General features: G+C 44.0%; 1 long non-coding RNA gene across 1 annotated transcript; it reads left to right on the top strand.

Annotated features, from left to right (window-relative positions):
• The first annotated feature begins 1,770 nt into the window (after window positions 1–1,770).
• LOC139025135 (uncharacterized) lies at window positions 1,771–2,688 on the top strand. The gene is made up of 2 exons (XR_011476584.1): window positions 1,771–2,422; window positions 2,464–2,688. It is a non-coding gene; the product is annotated as an uncharacterized lncRNA (long non-coding RNA).
• Window positions 2,689–12,029: the final 9,341 nt, after the last annotated feature.

Raw genomic sequence — 12,029 nt, 5'->3', positions numbered from 1 at the left:
TGTAGAATATCTGGTAATGAGGAAACCACTAGTTATGGATGTAGTATATCTGGTAATGAGGAAACAACTAGTTATGGATGTAGTATAATCTGGTAATGAGGAAACCACTAGTTATGGATGTAGTATATCTGGTAATGAGGAAACCACTAGTTATGGATGTAGTATATCTGGTAATGAGGGAACCAGTAGTTATGGATGTAGTATATCTGGTAATGAGGAAACCACTAGTTATGATGTAGTATATCTGGTAATGAGGAAACCACTTAGTTATGGATGTAGTTATATCTGGTAATGAGGAAACCAGTAGTTATGGATGTAGTATATCTGCTAATGAGGAAACCAACTAGTTATGGATGTAGTATATCTGGTAATGAGGAAAACTAAACCACTAGTTATGGATGTAGTATATCTGGTAATGAGGAAACCAGTAGTTATGGATGTAGTATATCTGCTAATGAGGAAACCGCTAGTTATGGATGTAGTATATCTGGTAATGAGGAAACCACTAGTTATGGATGTAGTATATCTGCCTGAAGCAAAAATGGTGAGCGAAGATTTTAGATTTTCACAATGTATTCTGAATATTACAGCATAAGATCAGGAGTGCTACTGAAGGAAACTCACATTAATTAAGCGTGTCTAGTCACTAATTCACCACCYTGGGGGAAAACTCAGGGGAGTTCTCATAGGTTGAAAGCAAAATATAGCCTCAATTTACAGGTTGATTATGAGTGTATTTCACATTACTATTGGATTATAAATTGTAAGGCTCGCTTGAATCACCTGCTTAAAATGTTTGTGTTATTGTCAAAAATCAACTGCTTTATAGTTTAAAAAATACTTCAACCAGTAAAATTATCTTTGGCTAGCTTTGCCATCAGCCTGACAATAAGGGTTTGTATACTAAGTGTTTATCAAATTGGCACATAACTCCCACCTAACAATAACATAGACCTACTGTAGGACCCATAACTTCATCTAACAATAACATAGATCTACTGTAGGACCCATAACTTCACCTAACAACAACATAGACCTACTGTAGGACCCATAACTTCACCTAACAACAACATAGACCTACTGTAGGACCCATAACTTCACCTAACAACAAATAAAGGAAAATAGCTCTGTGTGTTGTACAATAGCCTATCCATCAAGGAACAGTTCTCTACACATTATGAGCAAAGTATCTCTGTGTGCAAACAGACTAACGAGACCCTACAGTAAATCAAGCAGACAATAACATTATAAACATCAATTTGTTAGGGATGTTGGATCCAACGTGGAGCACGGCATAACTGTCTTTACCAGAGTAATGAATGAAGAGGCACTTTGGTTGTTGTTGCATGTCGTGATGTTTGTCATGTGACTGTCGTTCAGAAAATGATTTCCTGGATCAGCTGATGATAGTTGAACATGTGACTAACTAAACAGCTACAGTATTAAGAATGATGTGTAATTATTGAAGAACCGCGTTAATGATAGTATCCATTTGGGTGTTGTCAATAAAGTTAAGGTGTTAAGGTGGCTCTCGGTTAGAACCATTGGATTTAGCAAACTCTGAAATGATTTGGAATTTCTGTGCCCATGAAAACTGTTTTCCCAGCTTTATATAAGGAGACATTAAATGTTACGTAGGTAGAGTGCATTTCAGAGATCTGAATACAAAAAAACTGTACTAACAGGACAATAACCTATATAGCAACCTATAATGTTGTAGAGCATGAACCTACAGGAACGGGTCACCGCCTTGATGTTAGTTGATGGGAAGAGTTTTACTACATCTAGCAATCTGACTGTACACCAAGAGAACACACACAGGAGAGAAACCTTATAACTGTGGTCAATGTGTGAAGAGTTTTACAACATCTATCCAGCTTGACATTACACCAGAGAACACACACAGGAGAGAAACCTTATAGCTGTGGTCAATGTGGGAAGAGTTTTACTACATCTGGCTCTCTGACATTACACCAGAGAACACACACAGGAGAGAAACCTTATAGCTGTGGTCAATGTGGGAAGAGTTTTTTAGATCTAACCAGCTGACATTACACAAGAGAACACACACAGGAGAGAAACTTACAGCTGTGGTCAATGTGGGAAGAGTTTTACTACATCTGGCTCTCTGACATTACACCAGAGAACACACACAGGAGAGAAACCTTATAGCTGTGGTCAATGTGGGAAGAGTTTTGGTGCATCTAGAATCTGACTCTACACCAGAGAATACACACAGGAGAGAAACCGTATAGCTGTGGTCAATGCGGGAAGAGTTAACTACATCTGGCCAGCTGACATTTACACCAGAGAATACACACAGGAGAGAAACCTTATAGCTGTGATCAGTGTGACAAGAGATACTCTGATAAAAGATCTCTGATCAAACATCAGAAAATGCATACATGAAGGAGTTATTTTTGTGATATCAATGAATTAATGCCAACAGTTTTAACATTGTAGTATGAGTATTTTAATGATGTCACAATGTAGAATGTTTTAACATTGTAGTATGAGTATTTTAATGATGTCACAATGTAGAACCCTAAACGTTTGTCCCCTGTTCTATTGATTTCAACATGATATGGATATTAGCCTCAGGGGGGGAAATCCAGGCTCTGAAATGGAAGAGTACTATTTATGTGGTTTAACAAAATGTGACTAACACAAAAAGAGCTGTGTTACACTTACCATGTTGGTGACCCAATTGAATCAAAATGCAACACTTCAAAATGTAGCGAGCTGTTTTCTACAAGTTGTCTTCTAACCAGTGATGTACACATTACTCCCAGATTCCGTGTAGTTTTTGAGCTGTTAGTTTTAACAGGACGTGCAACCTCATCTCCCACTCGCACAATTGATGTCAAAGTGATATCGATGAGTGATGACAAATAAGTGTTGTGTTCCTTTGTTTAGCGACCCCTAAATTTAAATGCATCACTCCACAATGTAGCTGACTGTCTTCTGCAGGTTGTCCTCTAACCAGTGAGGTGAAATATATCTCCCATTTCCATTAGTTTTTTTAGTTGTTAGTTTCAAAAGCACGTACAACCTGATTTCCCCCCGAATCGATATCAGTGATTTATACATATTACTTTATGTTCTATATTATACATACAATACATATTAACAAACATTTGGTTTTGATATTTAATATTTCCAATTCATGTAACATTTAGTAATCATAATTATTTATGCAATCAACTGACAATTTTCAGGTACAATTATATTGACGTTGTTGCCCTTCTTTTAGAATATCAGGGTTCATTCTCAGATGTGCCAACCCAAATGTACTAGAGCATGACATTGGGGACTGGGACTTCCTGTCTTTAAGTTTGATGTGAGTTTTTCTGTAGTTTTTCTCTTCTTGGGCAGATTTAGTGGGTCTCATGGTGGGTGTCTTTTATGTCCCAGTTGTTGTTACTAGTCAACTTTCAGTGGACACCCCTATAGTGTCTTTCAGAGCCCCTCCTAAAAAACAAGCGTAATCAATGGTATTCCTAGAATGTTCAATTAGTCTTTCAGTTGTTAGTCTCTCTGTTTGTGTGTGTACCAAATATCTTTGTTTATTTTCATTGTTTTCTCCTGTGAAGCCATTGTGTTGCACATGTCTGAGAAGTGTGCTGTATAAATAAGCTTGATTTGATTTTCAAAACAAATGAACCCAATGACCAATCAACAGACTCTTGGTCCCTCTTAGTATGAAAAACAGTATCACTTTTCAGCCTGCTGAAGGGTGGTGGAGTGGTGCACTATTGTAAAGTGGTTGTCTCACTGGATATCATAACGTGAATGCACCAATTTGTAAGTCACTCTGGATAAGCAGCGTCTGCTAAATGACCTTAAATGTAATGTAAATGTAAACACACCCCCGGCTCTACCAGGGGCTTGAGTGGTCTCCCACAGCTCTGCTGGTGGAGTGGTAAATACCACCCCGGCTCTACCAGGGCTTGAGTGGTCTCCCACAGCTCTGCTGGTGGAAGTGGTAAACACCACCCCCCGGCTCTACCAGGGGCTTGAGTGTCTCCCACAGCTCTGCTCATGTCATGTTCTGTTGGCCCTTGCCGTTCCATTTCATGATTGCCCCTGCAACACAGAAAGAAACACATTTAGTCATATTATATAAAAGCATTCAAAGTAAATGGATATGATGCATCTATGCCCAGTACACTGGCACCTAAATGTAACTTCTGTCATCTGATCACGCCAAGCTGCATAAGGTTCAGATTACCAGGATGGACCTTACGACAGTCATGGCACGCAATCATGAGAATAAGCAATATAAAAGAGATGTGTGGGAAAAGTACATTTTACACACATTACCTTCATAAATCAAATGTTATTAGGTCACAGGCAGATGTTATTGTAGTGAAATGCTAGACAAGACAAGTAGGCACGCAATTGATTATGGTCATTGTAGTTAATTAAGTATTTATGTGCTAAACTATGTAGAATAATATTGCCTGTTGGAAACTACAACTCCCTACTACATCCACACAGTTCAGCGCTGGGTCTGATTTATCTCAGAGGAAAGCTACAACTCCCTACTACACACACAGTTCCAGTCTGGGTCTGATTTACTCTAGAGAAAACTAAACTCCTACTACATTCACACAGTTCAGTGCTGCGTTCTGATTATCTCTAGAGAAACTACAACTCCCTACTACATCCACACAGTTCAGGCTGGGTCTGATTTATCTCTAGGAAACTCATAACTTCCCTACTTCATCACACCAGTTCAGGCTGAGGCTTGATTTATCTCTTAGAGAAAACTACAAACTCCTACTACATCACACAGTTCAGTCTGGGTCTGATTTATCTCTAGAGAAAATACAACTCCCTACTTACATCACACAGTTTCAGGGGATCTGATTTATCTCCTAGGAACGACAATCCTACTACATCACAGCACCGTTCAGGCGGTCTGATTTATCTGCTAGAGGAAACTACAGCTCACTCTACTAATCATACAGTTCAGGCAGGGTCGTGATTAATCTCCAGACGTAGCTTCTAGACAACACCTCGGGCAGAAGGCCCAAAGGCCGTTGCTTGCCCCCAATTCCGGGAACCGATTGATCTACTCAGAGGAACTGTGGCTAGAGTGACTCCTGGGTTTGTTTTTGACACCTCACTGATAAAACTAGAATAACTAAGCTGTTGCTACAGAAGAGACGGACCAATTCCCAGTTAGTCTGTGTCCGTTCTCCACACACGGACACATACCAAGATCACGTTTTTCTAATTGCACAAGATAGTTTGATATAAAGGCTTTGAACTCCTTGTGTCATTCAGCTCTCGGCCTTCACCTCAGAGTGTAGGGCTGACGCAAGCTACATTATGCACATTCTGTATCAAATTAAGGTTGAATTGTTTGAAGATAATGACTAAGTTCCTCCTGATTTGGTATAAATTTCACCACATGTGCAATAGCTTTTTCAGATACCAACAATGAATAAACTAGATCCATTCGTGTTTGATTGATTTACTTCTGTGTTTGACGTCGTTGTCCTGTTGAGCTTCAATTGGCGGACAGACAGCCTAACATTCTCCTGCAAATGTCTTGATATACTTGGGAATTCATTTTTCCGTCGATGCTAGCAAGCTGTCCAGGACCTGTAGGCCAGCAAAGCTAGCCCCAAAACCAGGCTGCTCCCTCACCAGACTTTACAGTTGGGACGAAGGTTTTGATGTTGGTGTGTGGCCTTTTGTTCTCCACACAGTAATCGTTGTGTGTACATACGTAGTATTGGAGCAAGCAGCAGCTGACTGCCCAGTTCAACATCATCACCGTCTCACCTCATACTGTATTGGAGACGCAGCAACTGACTCCGTTCCACATCAGTTCACATCTACCTTCATACTGATATTGGAGCAGCAGCACTGACTGGCCCGGTTCAACATCATGTTCACCGTCTCACCCTCAGTACTGGTATTGGAGCAGCAGCAAGCTGGACTCCCGGTCACATTCAGTTCACCGTCTCCCTCCTACTGGTATTGGAGGCAGCAAGCACTGACTGCCCGGTTCAACATCAGTTCACCGTCTCACCTATACTGTATTGGAGCACAGAAACTGACTGCCGGTTCAACATCAGTTCACCGGTCTCACCTTCATACTGTATTGGAGCCAGCAGCAGCTGATGACCCGGTTCTAACGTCAGTTTCACCGTCTACCTCATACTGTATTGGGCAGCAGCAGCTGACTTGATCGTTGATTGCTAATCAACATGTTTTGAATCTGAGAGTAAATAGAGCCGACTACAACTCTAAAAATGAAGTTCAACTGGAGTTGTTCTCAGATTCCCCTAGAAACCGTAGGGGTTCTCTCAATAAAAACAGCCCCAAAAGGTTCTTCAAGAACTTGTTAGAAGGTTGGTTCATCGAGGAACCTCCGATGATTGCTTGGAAACTTCCGGGAACTCGAGTTACAACTGAAAACGATGGTGACAAGTTTGGATTGCGACAACAAGTTAAAAAGGTTAAGTTTGGTCGATGCTAGTCTCGAAATAATTATATTAATAATAATATAATAACTAATAATGAATAACGATAGACAATGATGGTTTTCTGTTGAATAGCTTCCATAACTTACGTATAGTTAATGACCGTAAGATAATTAGTAAAAGCTGGGTTTGGACCGTCGGCGTTGTAATGAGCTACAAGTACCAGTACGTTACTAGCTAGCTAACGTTATGTCCTACGAGGCACAACTAGTTTGGATCTATTTCCCTCAACTGATAATTCTTTCCCATATATTTGTACTATCGTTTCCATAAAGCCAACATGGCTTTCACTCATTAACGTAAGTTTCCTAATCTAGAGCAGTTTTTCACTTTTGTGATATGAACTAGCTACGTTAACTACTAACTCTAACTACGGACGGTACCTGTCCAGACGAGATGTTACAACGAACTGAATTCGTCCATGGAGGTCTCTCTTTATTATAGCTGCTTACCCAGCATGGCAATACTATTAACTCACAAGGGGGCCATAACGTTACATGGACAATTACGTATCCATTTTGGAAAACGTTACATGGACAATACTATCCCATTTTGGAACACGTTACATGGACAAATGACTATCCCATTTTTGGAAACGTTACAGTGGAAATACATGCCCTTTTGGAAACGTTACATGGGCCAATTACTATCCATTTTGGGACGTTACCTGGACAATACTATCCATTTTGGGAAACGTTTAGCATGGACAAATACTAATCCTATTTGACAACGTTACATGTACGCCCCTCTGTGGAGCGGAAATTAATATCTTAGATGGTAGCTGTAGATGGGATTCAAATGCATAATGGGTATTAATACGTCTGTTAGACTACCTTCTTTTGTATAAATGCCCTTCAGAATGCCAAAACAACAGTATTGCACGCAGCAAAATGTTGCGTATAATCTTTCACGTCAGCCTGATAAAATATTGAACACTTTGCTGAGTACAAAGGATTATCTTGAAATGTGAATGGCCTGTTGGCAGTTACTGTTATGTAATGCAGTGACTGTATTGGCTAGTGCTTTCTCCATATGTTCTTTCTATTTTCATTCGAATTGGTAATGTCGATGCCATTTATGCTTTCAATATGTTATTTAATATTATATATATATTTTAATGCTGTAAGGACTATCTTGACACCCATTATCTCTTCCTTTGAAATTCCTTATAGGGACAGAACATGGACACAAGCAATTGGATCAAGAAGAAGGACAGATCTGTTGTAGGACAGCTGCATTTGAAGTGTACATTTAACCACATAGCAGTCATACAGAACGGAAATTCTTAGCATACAAATGTGTGCAAATGATCTTTTCAGATCTTCTCAGAAATGAATCAAGTCCATGGATGGATATAGCAAAAAAGATAATTCAAGGACCATCAGATGGTCGAGGGCCAAGGCAGGCGGAGGACATACATCCTGCTATGTTGACAGTCCCTGAGGACAAGACAGAAGAGGGATTTTCTCTTATTCCTTCCCTTTCTCTAATGTATTTTGTAATTAAAATTAGCAAGTGAGTAGGTCATTGCTTTACTTTACTAGGACTCAGAGACACAGCAGCAATTACTTTTCAGATGCTTCTCAGAAATGAATCAAGTCCAGGAATGGATACTATGAGAAGTGAAATCCGCTGGCCTTGAAGGCCGAGAACATTCCACGCCCTCGAGGACGTCCCCAATGACTTGGGCTCTGCTAAGCTGTATTTTTTTATTTCAGTTGCAGGACTGCTCTAGGTTGGCCCGTCAACGGACCAATGATAGAGTGTTTTGAGTCGACTGACTTCAGATCATCTCCACTGACTCGGGCCCTGTCTCACCTCCAAGGTGACCCCCTCACACTGGAATACACATCCATACAGGGCCCTGTTTACACCTCCAAGGTGACCCCCTCCGCCTGGACACACTCAGAGCCTCCTGCCTGGGCCCTGTTTACACTCCAAGGTGACCCCCTCACACGGGAATCACACTCAGAGCCTCTGACTCTGCCCTGTTTACACCTCCAAGGATGACCCCCCTCACACAGGAACTACACAACTCAGAGCCTCCGATGGCCCTGTTACACCTCCAAGGTGACCCCCCTCACACTGGAACTACCACACTCAAGCCTCCTGGACTGGCCCTGTTTACACTCTCCAAAGGTGACCCCCCTCACACTGGAATACCACTCAGAGCTCCCTGACTCGGCCCTGTTTACACCTTACCCCACGGAATACACACTCAGAGCCTCCTGACTGGGCCCTGTTTACACCTCCAACGGTTGACCCCTCACACAGGAATAATCACACTCAGCAGCCTCCTGACTTCGGCGCCTGTTTACACCTCCACACAGAATACACACTCAGAAGCCTCCTGACTGGGCCGCGTTTACACCTCCAAGGTGACCGCCTCACACAGGAATTACACACTCAGAGCCTCCTTGACTCGGCCCTGGTTTACCCTCCACACAGGATATACACACTCAGAGCCTCCTGGACTGGGCCCTGTTTACACCTCCAGGTGACGCCCTCACACTGGAACCACTCTAGAGCGATACGAGCGTTTGATAAAAACTCCACTTTGCGTGTTTCGCTCACCTCTTTTTAACTAGGTCCGAGATGTGGTATTCACTCGGCTCGCTGCCATCTCAGATCAAGGCTTGGGTCCGATCGGCTCCGTTCCCGAAGATGGTTCTCCTGAGATCCCACAGTTTGGGGATCCTTGTGCACACATTTACCCAGGCATCAGAGCCAGGTCATTTACCCAGGTCGTCAGAGCCAGGCCATTTACCCAGGTCGTCAGGAGCCAGGTCATTTTACCCAGGTCGTCAGGAGCTCAGGTCATTTCCAGGTCATTTGCCCAGGTCGTCAGGACAGATCATTTTACCAGGTCATTTACCCAGGTCGTCAGGAAGCCAGGTTCATTTACCCAGGTCGTCAGGGCCAGGTCATTATACCCAGGTAATTTGCCCAGGTTGTCAAGGAGACAGGTCATTTAACACAGGTCCAGGAGCCAGGTAATTTACCCAGGTTGTCAGGAGCCAGGTCCATTTACACAGGGTCATCAGAGCCAGGTCCATTTAGCCAGGTAAGTCAGGAGCCAGGTCATTTACCAGTAGTCAGGAGCAGGTCTTTTACCCAGGTCGTCAGGAGCCAGGTCGTCAGGAGCCAGGTATTTAACTCAGGTATTTTGCCCAGGTTGTCAGGAGCCAGTCATTTACCCAGGTCTTCAGCGAGCCCAGGTCATTTCAGAGCAGCCAGGTAGTACCAGGTACAGTCAGTTTACCCCAGGTCATTCGAGCCGGTTTCCCGTCGTCAGGAGCAAGGTCATTTACCCAGGTCATTTACCCAGTCGCCGGGAGCAGTCATTTGACCCAGTCGTCCAGGAGCCAGGTATTTACCCCAGGTAATTTGCCCAGGTGTCAGGAGCCAGGTCATTTCTCACAGGTCATTCAGGAGCCAGGTCATTTACCCAGGTCGTCAGGAGCCCAGGCGTCATTACCAGGTAGTCAGGAGCCAGGTCTTTTACCAGGTCGTCCAGAGCCTGGTTCCTCAGGAGGCAGGTAATTTATCAGGTATTTGCCCACGGTTGTCACGGACAGGTCATTTACCCAGGTCTTCAGGAGCAGGTCATCTTACCCAGGGTAGTCAGGAGCCAGGTTCATTACCAGGTGTCAGGAGCCAGTCATTTACCCACGTCGTCGGAGCAAGGTCATTTACCCAGGTCATTTACCCAGGCGTCGGGAGGCAGGTCATTTACGCCAGGTCGTCCAGAGCCAGTCATTACCCAGGTCTGTCAGGAGCCAGGTCATTTACCCAGGTCATTTACCCAGGTCTTCAGGAGCCAGGTCATTTACCGCAGGTAGTCAGAGGCCAGGTCATTTACCCAGGTAGTCAGGAAGCAGGTCATTTACCCAGGTGTTCAGGAGCAGGGCATTTACCCAGGTCATTTACCCAGGTCGTCGGGAGGCAGGTCTTTACCCGGTCATTTAAAAGCCCAGGTCGCAGGAGCCAGGTCATTTACCCCGGTTGTTCAGGAAGCCAGGTCATTTAACCAGTCATCAAGAGCAAGGTAATTGACCCAGGTAGTCAGAAGCAGGTCAATTTCCGAGGTACCAGGACCAGGTCAGTCTAGACCAGTTCAATTTAGGAGCCAGGTAATCGACCATCATTTACACAGGTCATTTACCCAGTCATTCAGGAGCCAGGTATTTACGGTCGCGTGTTGGCTCAGTTGTTGAAGCATGTGGGCGCTTGCAACGCGCAGGGTTGTGGGTTCGATTCCACAGGGGGCCCAGGAACAAAAAAGTATGAGTATGTAGCTTGTAAGTCGCTTCTGGATAGAAAGCCGTCTGGCTAACATACTAAAATAGTAAATGTAAAAAATGTAACCCAGCGTCATCAGGAGCCAAGATCATTTACCCAGAGTACGTCAGCAGGCCAGGTCATTTTACCCAGGAATCAAGAGCCAGGTCTTTTCCTAGGTCGTCAGGAGCCAGGTCACTTTACCCAGGTCGTCAGGAAGCCAGGTCATATACTCAGGTAATTGCCAAGTTGTCAGGAGCCGGTCATTTACCCAGGTCATCAGGAGCCAGGTCATTTACCAGTAGTCAGGAGCCAAGGTCATTTACCCAGGTAGTCAGGAGCCAGGTCATGTACCCAGCGTCCGCCAAAGGAGCAAGTATTTACTCACGTGGTGGTCGTCGGGAGCAGGTCATTTACCCAGGTCATTTACCCAGGTCCCTCAGGAGCCAGGTCATTTACCAGTCGTCACAGCCAGGTCATTTACCCAGGTCGTCAGGAGCCAGGTCATTTATCCCAGGTTGTCAGGAAGCCAGGTCTTTACCAGGTCATCAAGATAGCCAGTCATTTACCCAGGTAGTCAGGAGCCAGGTCATTTTACCCAGGTATCAGGAGCCAGGTATTTACCCAGGTAATCAGGAGGCCAGGTATTACCAGGTCATTTACCCAGGTCATCAGGACCAGGTCATTTAACGGTCCCGTGTGGCTTCAGTTTGGTTGGCATTGGCGCTTGCAACGCAGGGTTTGTGGGTTCGATTCCCACGGGCCCAGAACAAAAAAGTATGAATGTATGTACTTGTAGTCGCTCTGGATAAAGCGTTGTGTGATGCTAAGTGGTTTGTAATGTAAAAAATGTTACCCAGGTCATCAGGAGCAGATCATTTACCCAGTTATGGTCAGGAGCCAGGTCATTTACCAGGAAGTAGGAGCAGGGTCTTTTACCTAGGTCGTCAGGAGCCAGGTCATTTACCCAGGTCGTCAGGACAGGTCATTACTCAGGTAATTGCCAAGGTTGTCCAGGAGCCAGGTCATTACCCAGGTCCTCAAGGAGCCAGGTCATATTACCCAAGGTTCGTCACGCAGCCAGGTCATTTACCCAGGTCGTTCAGGAGCCAGGTCATTTACCCAGGTTGTCAGGAGCCAAAGGATCATTACCCAGTCATCAAGAGCCAGGTCATTACCAGGTAGTCAGGAGCCAGTCATTTTACCCAGGTAGTCAGGACCACGTCAATTTACCCATCTCTTCGCGGG

This window comes from Salvelinus sp. IW2-2015, unplaced genomic scaffold, assembly GCF_002910315.2.
Source record: "Salvelinus sp. IW2-2015 unplaced genomic scaffold, ASM291031v2 Un_scaffold2293, whole genome shotgun sequence".
In the NCBI taxonomy this organism is placed as follows: Eukaryota; Metazoa; Chordata; class Actinopteri; order Salmoniformes; family Salmonidae; genus Salvelinus; species Salvelinus sp. IW2-2015.
This window is presented reverse-complemented; position numbering and strand designations above follow the sequence as displayed.